Genomic DNA, 14,028 nt, shown 5'->3' with positions numbered 1-14,028 from the left:
AAGCGTCACATAACTTCGTACACTCGGGAGACATATCTTCATGTGCCCGGTTATAAAAGCGAGAGGACCGAGAAGGAAAAGGCAAAGAGGAGAGCACCCTCGGCTCACCCTCGCGCCGCGATGTAGTTTTCTCGAGGTTATAGGACATTGCCAAGGTCATTGCACGGATCACAGTCGCCCACGCCCGTCGCGCGGAATAATAGATCAAGCTGCAAGGAATCCTTCGAAGGATTTTCCGCCCAGCCCTCCCGCGAACCATCTTCTTCCGGCGTCAGTGGTCCGTCCTATGAGTCAGCGTGTCACCATGGCTACAGAACATCCCTCGCCCCGGAACGACGGATATAGGTGCATGTACACAATTTTCACCCTCCGCTCTCTCCACTTTTCCCTTCCTCCCCTTTCTCCGTCTCTCCGACGTCCCGACGATGCTTTCCGAGCCGTCTGACCCTTCGATACCCCCGCGACAATCTCATAAATGCGAGATTAATTGCGAGGGTATTTAATTTTAACGCGGAACAGTATGCTGGTCGTGGTCCGCTGAGAATTGTCCGAAGTATATATAATTCTCCGTCCGATAGCGCGAGAATTGTCAATGCGCATCGTAATTGCTTTCGCTTTCGCCCATTCGCGTTCGGCCAGCAGACGCGTGATCGATATTTACATCGGAAAGAAAAGCGATTTGTTGTATTTGTCACGTCAATGGACTAAAGGTACATTTGTGAGGCTCGCGAAACGGCGAAACGAAAGTACGTTGTAAAATGACAGTGCTAAAATACGACGTGATTGTATGGAACGTATTATCGCATTTCTCGCTTATTGTGATAAGTTAAAATATACTTCCGTGACACACGACGTTACGACGTGTATAAAGAAACATTTTATTCCGATGGCACTTCGATGCCGTTTCTAAATAACGTCTTAATAAATATAACATCGAGGTCGATCGTAACGCCCGCCGCGCCGATCTCGCTGCGCCAATCTCGTTCCCGCGAAAACTTATTGCCGCCGTATAACAAATCGAGCGTAGTATCGTGTTCGAGAATACATTCCCGCTTGATAGAGAAAGTGTCCGTTTCCCCGTATCGTACGGCACGACTCCGAGAGATCGAATGGAACGCAATAAAGTCATCGACCATTACGACACCCTCGCAGAAATGCAGCCCGTACCCCGTGTCCCGTTTGCATTCGCGTAGACCGGGCAGCTTAACGGCTGCCAAATGATACGTTATTATTTAACCATTGCAATCGTTTTGGTAATGATATTATCCTTTTACGAATTGCAGAAAAGTTCTCCCCCCCCCTCTCTCTCTCTCTCTCTCTCCGTCGGAATACTTAATAAACGTATTTTATCAAAGTAATAAAGAAAGGAAGTTTTTGCAAGAGTGAGCAGAAACAAACAATTCGCAGCGAACAAAAAAAATGTCTCTCTCTCATTATACCGCGACTTGAAGCAGCACGCAACAAAGAAAATATTGCAAAGATTCTCAATTTATGTAGCTACGTTATTCTTAAGAATCGTTCGTGAAACGCATAAATTGCAACTATCTGCCTCTCCTGCGAATAAAAGGGCGAAGATTTACGGGTAAAAATCTCTCCTTGTAATAACAAGGCCTCAGAGAACAGCTTTTAGCGCGAACGATATTACATTCTTGAACGCGTGCATTTTGATGAGTAAAAGAACGTCATGCGGTGGAATATGTTATTAGAACCGGTGATGCACCCTGGCTCATAGAAAAAAGAAGTTAATGCAGCCGGGGCGCCGGCTTACTAGAGCCCTAATCTCAAGAAAATCAATCTGGTAGACTGAATTGTGAATCTCCTCGACAAGTGACATGCACAAGATAGAAATCCTTCCTACGGAAAAGGATGATCGCGTCTCGGGTGATGACGCGACAGCGAGAAAATTTGTTGAAAAGTCTTCAAAAAACTGAGTATATAAAATGTGTTTTAAGACAGACATAAAGAAATTATTATACTATTAATACAACTCAGATTAAAAAAAAAAAAAATGGATGTAATATAATACCCAGTGTTGCGCTTAGATAAAATAATGATAATTTAATTTTAATTTATATAAATAAAAGATAAAATTAAATATGATTTGATCCAGATAAATTTTTAGATAATATTATTATTAAGCACAACAATTTAGAATATGAAAACAATATATAAATATTTTTATAATTTTATTTTTCAAAAAGAAAAGTTCTTCAAGTAATTTAATCTAATAAAATATATTCCTCTTTGAAATCAATATTCAAATAAAAATCATAGTTAAAAAGAAGAAAAAATATAAAACTCACATTATATAACTGATAAAATTTCTTGTAAAAGTTTTCGAATTTATAGTTTTGGGACAATTTTTATACTGTACTATTGATCTGTGCAATCTAAGTTGCGTTTCGATATATACTGGCAGTACTAAAAATCTATATAGTTCACGTAAGGTATACTATAAATTTTCAATACCGATTTTGGAAAGCAACCCCATTTTTACCACTTTAAAAAAGTTTCTTGTTAAAATACATGATAACTTGAAAATTGAGACTACAAGAACAATATTTATTGTTCACATTATTTTAGATAATTTAAAAAGTTAGCGCTTTTTTCATCTAGATAAAAACAAAGTAAATCTATTTTTTATATTATCTACATAATTTTGCATAGATAATGGCAAATCCTGATAATACCATGTAACAATAATAATATAAACAAAAGAAAAATATAAACATGGCATTTTGCTTAAAATATCAAGTATTTAATTAATTAAGATAAGTATTTAAATATTAGGTTTCCAAATCTATTAATATATTTCTTTTACATCTACAAGATAAAAAAATTTTATTAGCCATGAAAACAATTTTCTATCGCTAGTACGTTTCATATCCAAAGTACGTTTTACATTATGAATGTATATCTCTTTTTTGCTCCTTGAAATCCTCCAACTAGATAGCTTAAGAGCTCTTGTCGCAGCTTTCCCCCAATATCGAATCATTATTATACGTTTATTTCGTCGTTTACTCACTTTTCTTCGGCGTCATAAAAATAAATGTTCTTAGGTATCTCGCACAAGAGGCAAGTCATTCCCCTAATCTTCAAAAAATCGATTTTAACAAACAAATGATGCTTTCAGCTTCTCATACATGAACGAGTTGCTATCGTTTGCCTTTTTAATTTAAGCAAGTTGCTGTTACATAATCAATCAATTGAAAAACGTTTTTCTACATCACTTTACGTTCAAAATTATTATGTTAAGAAAGAAAGAAACATATTAAGAAAGAAACATATAAGAAAGAAACATATTAAAAAAGAAAAAGAAATATATGTTATGTTGCGTTATTTAAGCTGACATTAACAATAACACTTGTACATCACTATTATAAAAGATTGAACTTTATTTTCATATGCTATTTTTAAATATATCTTTTTATGTAAATTTCAGTAATAAAATTAAACATAAAAGTGTTAGAGGAAAGTCGGCAATACTGACATAGCTCTCCTAAAGCGGCCCTCTTATTTCGCGGAAATTAATATTGCACTGTACTGATATAAGCATGAGCTGCTGAGATAATTAAAGAAATAAAAATCTATACATTCATAGCTTTTTTTTATCTGCTAAAAACGAATTGTTGAAAAGCGAAAATAAAATTGCACAATTTTCTCTTGCAAATTGCAGTTTGAACAACAGCAAGTATATTATTGATAATATTAGATCATTTTACATATTTGTAGCTATCTAGCACTGTTTATATTTCTCTTTTATTTATATTATTACTCAACATTAAGAATCGCTGTGACTGACATAGGCCTGCTATCTTTATGTTTCACATTTTGGGCTGCGTTCAGATTCCTCATCCGAGTGCACCCAAGCATCATTCTATCCTTGTTTAACATTCGGTAAACAACAAAGATAAAACGACATTTGGGTGCACCCGGGTGGGAAATCTGAACGCATCCTTGGATGTTCGGATTTAACTTATTATTGTTTACTGCACATTGTTTAAAGACGACATTCATTTCACATAAAATGATTACTATATTAATTATTGCAATAAGTATCACTACATGTCTTGGTAGTCAAAATGGTAGTCAATAGGACACTCGCACGGAAAGACAAATCCAGGTTCGAATCCTGGCTGATGTGTTATTTTTTTCACAATACAATTATTTTAGGAGAGGAAAAATTTTATAAAAGCTAAAGCATTAATATTACGTATTCAGGCTTCATAACAGTGTTTCAAGTCCGATGAACATGCGACATGCAATTCAAATAAGCTGGAGATTGTAAAAATTAAAAATTATTATTCAGCACTAAGAACCGCTGTGACATAGGACTGCTAATCTTATGTTTTATATATTTCTGTTTCATATTTTATTCGTACTGCTATTGGGAATATAAAATTGTTGTACATACAGCATAAAATGACACACCTCTCTTTCCGTGAGAGCAAACAATAACTTGAAAATTTTCAACTACAGTATTACAAAAACTGCTATATCTGATAGAAGATACTTTATAATTTGTATTCATGTTTATAAAGCTTTGCTGTTTAGCTTTTGTTTAAGAAATCTTCGAAAACAAAGTGTTATGTCAGTATTGATGACTTTCCTCTACTCAAATTTTGTAAAAGAATACCAAGAATTTTATTCAAAATTGCAAGTAAGATTAAAAAATTTAATGAAGCATTGAAATAAGTTCATTTTATTATATCGTATAATGTTTCTTAATCATATAATCATAAAGAAGAAAACATGGATTTAAGAAAGTGCTAAAAAAACACAATATAATATTAACTAAATATGGAATATAATGATCTGTCTGCAATACGCGGATCTCTGTAGTTTATCGAAAATATACGAAAAGTGATTAAATAGACAACCAATTTAGAATAATGTATTCTATATTGTCCTTAATTTTTTGAATAAAAATTCGTAAATCACAAGAAAATGTATAATATATAGATATATATACAATATTTATTAGTAATCAATTTTGCATTTCCAAGAAAAAAATGATCAAAGAAATAACCTTCTCAGGTAAAAAGAGATAGAAAGTTTAAATTTGAAAGTAAAATTCTAAAATTGTCCCCGAGTATCAATAAAATTCCTTGAAAATTTCTATGATTCTCAAGAATAAAAGATAAGTTTCCTGAAAATATCAGGTTTTCCGTGTTTTTCTTGGTGGTAAACTCTGATTATTGTTATATAATTGAATATAATAAAATTAAATCTACAAATAGCAAACGTTTCTTGAAAACTTTTGTAAACAACATAAATAATAAAAAACATAAATTCCGCACATGCTGAAACTGTTGATCAAAATCGTATGCTTTCTTACGATTCATGCTGTATATATAGTATAGTTTTCTATGGTTTACGCAGCATATATATCTATGACGTTAGCTCTAAAATCTAGAGACTACGTCGCATCGCTCGATAGCATTCGCCGACTCTGCTGGGAGTCGTTAGAATAAATGCGACTGGCTATTTTGTGAGGACCGTACCGTTCCCCTAGGCGGAAGGAAATCGATTTCTTCTTCGATGGTGAGAGAAAAGATGAGGGAGAATAGGTGGAGTGAATAGAGGGGTTGGGTTCTCTACTTCGTGGATCACCGACCGGAAAGATGGGGCCTTTCCTAGGGGGTGGATAAGATGCTCTCTTCCTAGACCTAGCCGCCAGTTTCCGCAGAGAAACTATACGATCGTCGAAGGGTCCGCAGATCAACCGGTCTCGTGTCTCGCATCTTATTTCTCGCCCACGTAATAGCGCATCTGCGCCAGCGATATTTTTCGCATCGCGGCAAGTCCAATAATATTGGACGTCATATGACTACGGAAATGATTCACGTTCGGGCGTGCGCTAGAACGGGAAGCAGGCCCTGCCCTCTCCCGCCTTCTCTGTGTCTCCAGAAAATGCTAAATATTCGCAATATGCCTGGTTACGATGCAGACAGTCAGCAATAATGGATTGCAATAACAGGTCTGCAAATTACCGGTGGAAAGTAAATCTCAGGGGGAGAATTATATTTAGATTGGAAGTAATATCAACGTCGCCGTATCTACATCTTCCCATTTAGAAATGTCTTGAATAAATATCTGATAAAAGCAGATTGCATAACGCATTAAGGGAACCGTTTGCGGGGAAGGAACAGTTGATATCTTTCTGAGATGATAAATCCAGCAATCTGCAAATATATACGCCTCATTCGCGATTAAAGGTACGGCAGAAAAACGCGAAGAAATTATTTAGAACTCAGTTGTCAGTAATTATTCGCGCTGTACGTATACTTTTTGTCTCTGCGATAGCTCGATAACTCGTGTGTTTTAAAGTTGAAGCAATTGTCTTGCGTAGCAAAACATATCTCAACATCAATAATCTGTTGCGTTTCATATCCAAACGATTTGGCGAAACAGTAAGCGTATCGGAAATGCCTTTGTCATTTTTCTCTTTTCTTTTTTTTTTTTTTTTTTTTGATTAAGAGAAATATTAGCTTGCGAATAAGGCGCATTGTTACTGAAGAGAGCAGTCTTCACAATTCAATAACCCGCCTCAGGCACCGTCTTACGTTAGATTAAGGGAGCAAATGTTTCGCGACTGCTGCTGCCATATTGCTACTCTGTGAGCATTAGGTCTGCTTGTCTTACATTCTCAAGGGAGTAGCAGGAGTCTTGGATAATGTGGCAAGGCATGCGACCCTTCCGCCATTTTTACAGATTCTTAACTCAAAAGAGAAAATAATATTTGACGAAGGAAAGAGACCGACATTTCGCTTTAACGCAATAGAAAGAATCGTAAATGATTTCGATTATATAACGAAAAGATTATATTATTTCCCAATATAAATAAATATATCTTATAAAGTATTTAATAAAAATTAGATTCTGTTACCATTAATCACAGATAATATGATCGGTCTAGTACTGCAATTTGATTTTGTAAAAGAAATGCAAAACAAATTTTAAAAATTGTCACCGTCGTCAAAATAATTTACGTTATCTCAGTTATTTCTAATATTTGAATATTTAAAAATATGAAAAGACATGTTGCTAGATATGTATACACCACTATAATACATTGTTTTTGCATAAATAATTTTTTTACAAGCGCGATCTACCTATTGTAGCTTCGTCGTTATCTTAAAAGGTGAAAGTAGCACGTAACCTAAGCACGTACGCCGTACACATTAAGAAATATGTAATTGCGTCTTTCGAAGTAGTTGGAAGTACTAAGAGGTTTCCTGCTTACGTGCTCATGTACTTACATTGTGTCGCAGGCTTAATAGACAAAGTTTGGCCGTCCCTTTCTGCTACATTTCTCGCAGAATTTAATGGTGAAAAATCGCAATCAAGACCAAACGCGCCGACAATGCTAGGAAATATATTTCCATGCATTGCAGATGCATGCAAATCGATAAATTAGTTTACAAAGAGAGTATCTCGAGGATTGCGCTGTGTTTACGTGAATAAATTTGCAAATAATTTTCTAAATCCTTAAAAAGAAACTGGAATATTTATGATGTTGTATTATTCAAATAAATCTTTAGTAATGTGTACTACATTTAAATTTCTGATAAAGCAAACATTAATGAGTGGGAACGGGGAAGGAAGCTGTTCATCTTCGTAAGAACAACGTTTCGATAGGGAAAGCAATTATCTAACTCCGGCAGGGGAAAGAATCGACGTATACAACTGCCACGAGGGAAAAGAAATGGACGAGTAGGGAGAATAAAACGGATTTGGGCGAAATTAGAACCTCGGAGCCAGTTTCGGCTCTGTCGGCAGGTTATGTGCGTGATTCGAAAAAGGAAATCACTCAGATAACTTCAACAACAACGGACGTGCGCTAACTTGCTCGGTTGCTGGAAACGCCGCAGTAATTTTTTTTTCTATCGAAAAAACTGAACCATTTGTTGAAAGTTATGGTCTGAATCTATGTACAAGCTTGAAATACGGTTTAAAAATTGCAGCAAAATGAAAATTGTATAGCGGCATACAATTGTTATCCAATTTAAAAAAAAAACGATGCAGGCATGTGTAACATTTACTGTATGCTGTTATATAAAATTATCTAAGATAAGCAAGAAAAAATAGCTTTATCTTAGATATAAAAAGTGTTACCGTTTTCAAATTATCTACTATAATTTAATATAAATAATAAGTATGAAATATTACTCCTGGCTTCAGTTTCTAAGTTACTGTGTATTTTAACAGAAAAAATGATAACAAATTGCAACAAATCTAAAAACAGTAGCGGAATGCAGCAAAAATTGCCCCAAAACTACAGTCAATTTTATTAGTCATATTATAATGTGAGTTACACATTTCATCTATATTTTTCAACTTTGATTTTTATTTGCGTAAGTATTAACTGATCCAAATCAAAAGATTATTAATTTGTCAGGTTGAATTATTCAATGAACACTTGTCTTTAGAAGAAATAAAAATTTATAAATAAAAATGTGCACATGTTGTTTTTATATCTTAAATTGTTTCGCTCAACAGCGATATCTCAAAATTATTTCGATAAAATGAAATAATTGTATCTTTTATTTAAAAAGATAAATTTAATATTAAATCATCTCTATCTTGTCTAAGCGATACGTTCACATGGAATTTATCTGATCTTTGTCTAGATTTAATTTTAAATTATTGAAGCGCTGATAACGTTTATAATTTTAGAAGTCAATTCTGTATAAAAATTCATAGAGATTTTAACTGTGGATATAAATAATATTAAAAAAAAGAAAGTTTATTTAATTAAATTTTGTTAACTATTTTTAATATGTAAAGTCAATAAATTACGGCTATATAATTTTCATTAAATAGAGTAAACGTGAAATTTTTTAAATTGAAAAATACGTTGCGCAAATGATGAGGCGAAAAGAAACGCTTAGAAATAGATGATCGATAAAAGAAGAGGATGGTTTTTTCACCGCAGGAAAAGAACGGAACGTCTTGAGATTAATTGAGTTTTCGCGGCATAAAAAGTAGTCCGCGGATGATGGTGCAGTATCGAGGGTAGCAGCGTGCATTAGTATATTAGAAGAGGAAAGCGGGTAGAAAAAAGGAGCGGAAAGCGAAGCGATTGAAGCTCAGAGGATCGGACTCGCGCGCGGAGTAGATTAAAAGTTTGCCGAGGAATTTCCCTGGATAAGGGAGGCAATTCAGCACGATCGCGCGCGATCGCGATATCGATTCGACAACGGATCGGGACGGAGCGGATGGGGTAAGAAAGGTATGCGGCAATTCGAGCGTGTCTCTGCAACTCAACTGTTCCGCCGGGTCTGATTCGAGAACTTGCTCGTATTTTCCTACGGAACGACGATGCTCGGGTTACGAACGATTGCGTCGGTAAATAGCTGCACCAGTCTATGAGTTAACTCAGTTTCGTCCGTCTCTGTATTTCCCGAGCCACCCTCGTGCACAGGCTCGTGTGGAGGCTCGCATGCACTCGAGCCCGAGGCCGCGTGTTTGTATGTACGCGGCTCGGATTACAGTTGCGCAACGCATCTATCCCTTGCAATTTTCATTGCCTTCGAAACGGAACGGCGGAGCGGGACGATTATCGTGCAGATGCTGCTGTATGTACGCAGGAATACGGACGCGGGCTGTATCTCTCGGCGACGCGACATGCAGAACGCAGACGGAAAGGAAACCGTCTAATTGTTTGGCTGATGGACTTACCGAGTAGCAGTGAATTATCTTCGTGCGAGAATTGGACACCGAACGGATCTGAAACGGAGAATGAAGTTTTTATTAGATTGGTAGGGAACGCCTAGCCCGACTATTTTTCGCGGGCTTGAAGGATAGCCGGGAAATATTCGGTTCTCCAAAGGGAGCAATTTCATAAATGGCCTTCCGGCGCAAAGTTACGTTATCATCAAAAATTAACTGCGCATCTCGACTTATTACGACGTATTACGATCTTTTCCTGATTCCAACAAAAACATCACGCGCCAGCGTTATTGCAAGAAACGTTTGCTAGGCCGAATGCAAACGTATTCATAAATGCACGGGGGAGCACCCTGCTATGGTTATATCAAAACTCAAGGCACCACGGCAACCTGATTGCTACGTCATGTTAGGCATGATACACCAGCACATCACTCGCAATCAGTTTAAAGTACCTCGTTCCACAGGCCGCAGAAGTTGCAAACTCACGAATGAAGCTGATACGTACGCGCAACATTTCTGAAATGAAGGCAAGAAAATTGAGCAAGACAACTCCGGCCTGAGCTGCGGATGGAGTTATTGATCTTGTAATAACTTAAATACGAAATGAAAGATTCTCTTACCAATCCATCTTTATACGTTTATATGACAGCAAGAGAAAAAAATATAAGAAAATCACTTGAGAAAAAAGTTTAAATTTCATTTAAATAATTTCTTATAATTAAATTCTATTAATCAATGTGGCAATATTATTAGCTTCAAATTTTATTGAACAAAAATATCAATGATATGATTCTAAGATATGAGATTTATTGTTGATTTTAAAGATTACTGTGGTATGATGTTATATTAAATATTATTAAAAACTATTACGCATATACAAATAAAAACAATAAAACATTATTTTACAATTATATAAATTTATTACACGAAATTACGATAAATTGTGAGGAAGATTGCTAAATGTAGTCTTTATGTTACAAACTACACGAATAATTTAATGCAAATATTAATTTTATACAAATTTGATAAATTTAAATGATCAGTTAAATTTGCGCAACAATTTTATCTTAGGATAGAAGTGCTGATAATTTCAAAATAGATCTTTGTATAATTGGCCAAGGTAGAGAGAAAGACAATTATCTAATGTTACACGCAAACTAGTCTCCACGCCCTCCTAAATTTATCGATCTGGTCCTGTCTCACGACGCAAATACCCGAGAACATTAATTAACCGCCGCGGCGGGCACATCGATCGAGGAAGTCGCTTCTTATCGAGGTTGAAGTTCAGGCGGCATCACGATTATTAGCGGCTGGCCGGCTACACTGTCAGCGTTAATCAATTAGCGATGCATCTAGTCTCGTGATTCGTGGATCTTGTACATGCGGATATTGCGAGATAATTATATATTGATTACACAAAATGTACTAGAATACATATCGACATAATTGAACATATTTTAGCAAAAACATAATGTATTACAATATTATCTTATATTTTCTTGTATAATTTATAATTTTGAAAGTTTCTCTGAAGATATTATTATTGCATTTTCTTCTGAAAACTCTCCTGAAGTACTCCCAAGATTATTTAGAGACAAAAATCGTAATATAATAAAAATGTCGAGACTATAATACCTTTTTAATTACGAAAGAGTAAAGTTTACCAATTGTAATAACTGAAATTCACACGTTCAAGCATAATACAGTCTACTGTAGTGAAAAAAATGTTTTCTATTGTAATAACATGATTAAAATACGTGAAAATAATAAATTTCTATTATTCGAATAAATGTTTTGTAGATAATAACAATTTCATAATAATATTACAAAGAGATAGAATACATAGATATTATAACGCAATACTTATATTTTATGAGAAGTAAATAAGATGTGACATTTCTTTCTTTTATAAATTCTCATGTAGGAACTCGTTACCCAAAAATAATAAATACTGTATGACCACATCTAGTAAAATAATCTGATAATACAAAAACTTGATACCTTACAATAAATTATTTTAATATTTTATATCATACAAAAAGTTATCAAATAATTCATCGATATGTAATTTTATTAACCAGAGAATTTCTAAGACGTGAAACAAACAGTATAAATTTATAAAAAAAGTATCAAATATTATATATGACGATTTGCTTCTCATAAATAATAAATATTGCGTGATAATACTTGTATTTATCCTGGTAGAAATTTTATCTATTTTTTTATCAATTATTGGATATGTTGTTTCTATCTAGTAATTGAAAAATAAAACCACAATAAAACGATCTTTGGATCGTTAATTTAAGATCAGCACAAAGAACGTATAAAGAGTATCAACAGGATTTTTAAAATTACGCCGTATTTATAAATAATATCACTATTTTATATTAACAATTAAAAGTTAAATTTTTATAAAATTATTAAAGTTAATGAAATAATGTATGCAAAACACCAATATTGTAGATTTTTTCAGAGCCAAAAATTCGTAAAAATAGCGTTTAAAATGCTTCTTCAAATTAGAATACCCCCTTAAAATCCAACTCAAAATGTACGCTTCGCCTATAATTACTATGCACAAAAATCTGAATTTATTTGCTAAACAAAAACAAGATAATAAACGGACTATTCAATTGATTAATAAATAAGTCTGAAAGTCTATTAATACTAGAGGTGTCTATGCATATTTTTATCACACACAGGAAAACTGGCACGTGAATAAAACTATCAAGTTGTTCATTTCCTACGCTATATTATTACAACTAATAACAGTAATACTAAACAGCAATCATAAATGAGTGTATAAGAAAATAGCATACATTTCTACCAGAGTAATCCGTAACATTTTTACAAAATTGTTATTACCTATAAACATTTGTTGCTAATAATAGAAGAATTATATTACTATCTATATGTATACGTATATAATTTCAACCTCATTATTAGAAAACAGGATTCTTTTTTATCCGTATCACTGTATATATAACAGTAAAAAATTGCTATAAACTTTAATAGCTTACATATAATTTGAAAAGTATTAGAGCGTAAATATTTTTGTATTAGGATCTTTATCTCAAAATTTTTATCTCAGGAATACGTACGAATATCTAATCTTTAAAAGAAAATGCGCTAATGGTGGGACACCCTATGTATTTATATTAAATTTTGTACTTTCATACATTTGAATTTTCCTACCACCAATTTACATCTAAATTGCATGTGGTTTGGTTACATAATTTATCTACTTCTCGCTGTATAATTAGCCAAAATTTGCAATTATGAGAATCAAATTTAGAAGCAATGGCCACACGCATTGTTGGAATACGAAGAGAAATAGAGAGAAAGAGAGGAATGAGAGCGTGCGGAAATAAGGCATGCAGCCATGTCGTCGAATTATCCACACGGGCGCATTTCCAAAGTTCTCATCCTGTAATGACAAAGTAGACGACGACCAAGCTTCCATTCGGTTAGAGTGCCTCTCGAAGCGTGCGTTAACGCGTATCTAATTGTGGTGCATTATATTTCTATGAACGACGAGATACGGCTTTGCATTGTATTTCTCTGTGACGCGCCGAGACAACAGTTTCCCTTATATCACTCGGATAATCGCGAAATGTTCATTTTCTGAAAAAAAAAAAAATCATTAATCTTGACTATCTGAATCGGAGAGGACATTTATGCTTCTTTATGGAGGCATTCGCATGCACGAGTATTACATTAATGCTCGAGAATGGTCGAGATTTCCGACGTGATAATCTTATTCACGCAAATCTAATTTATCTATTAAATATACAGAGTATAATAAAATTCGCGAATCAAAATACTATAGCAAGAAAATTCTTGTAAAAGTAAAAATTAAGTGAAATGAGAGAACATAGACCGACATGTAAAAATACAGTTAATTAGAAAAGAGTCTTATCGGTGGATTTTAGTGTTTGTATTTTTTTAATTGATCTTGTATTTTTCAAGTTCACCAATAAATTTTTCGGTCTTGAACCATAGTTTCAAATTGAACGAGAATAATATCACAATATTGAATTCAATCAAATTAATCATTGTAATGCCTAGCTCTTTCCCTCCCTCCAAATATATTGTATAAGAATTTATTGTAAACTTCTTGGTGCACAGTGAACTTGAAAATGTATGTACATAAAATCGCACTAGAAATATCAGCACTAACATCCAGTTATGACAGATAAAGCTCTTCTTTAATTACGTGAACAAAATGGTTATTTGCAGATTTTTTAGTTTAAAGCGCTGGTCAATCAGAGATTTTGATTTACACGGTTGCCTGTCATACGGTCACTAATACTCTCACGCGACTCACGACATGCGACTGTCTAAATAAAGTTTGGG

The 14,028-nt window shown here is 34.1% G+C and overlaps 1 protein-coding gene across 5 annotated transcripts in view; it reads right to left on the bottom strand.

Moving 5' to 3' along the window:
* LOC105199492 (protein tincar) overlaps positions 1-14,028 on the bottom strand; it is a 164,693-nt gene that overhangs the window by 76,716 nt on the left and 73,949 nt on the right. For all 5 annotated transcript variants that reach the window (XM_039459147.1, XM_039459148.1, XM_039459149.1 and 2 more), the window contains one exon: positions 9,685-9,732. The gene's annotated coding sequence lies outside the window, so the exon portion shown is untranslated. The remainder of the gene's footprint in view (positions 1-9,684; positions 9,733-14,028) is intronic.

Source organism: Solenopsis invicta, chromosome 16, assembly GCF_016802725.1.
Source record: "Solenopsis invicta isolate M01_SB chromosome 16, UNIL_Sinv_3.0, whole genome shotgun sequence".
Classification (NCBI taxonomy): Eukaryota; Metazoa; Arthropoda; class Insecta; order Hymenoptera; family Formicidae; genus Solenopsis; species Solenopsis invicta.
The sequence above is the reverse complement of the archived record's forward strand: the minus strand, read 5'-3'. Positions and strand labels throughout refer to the sequence as shown.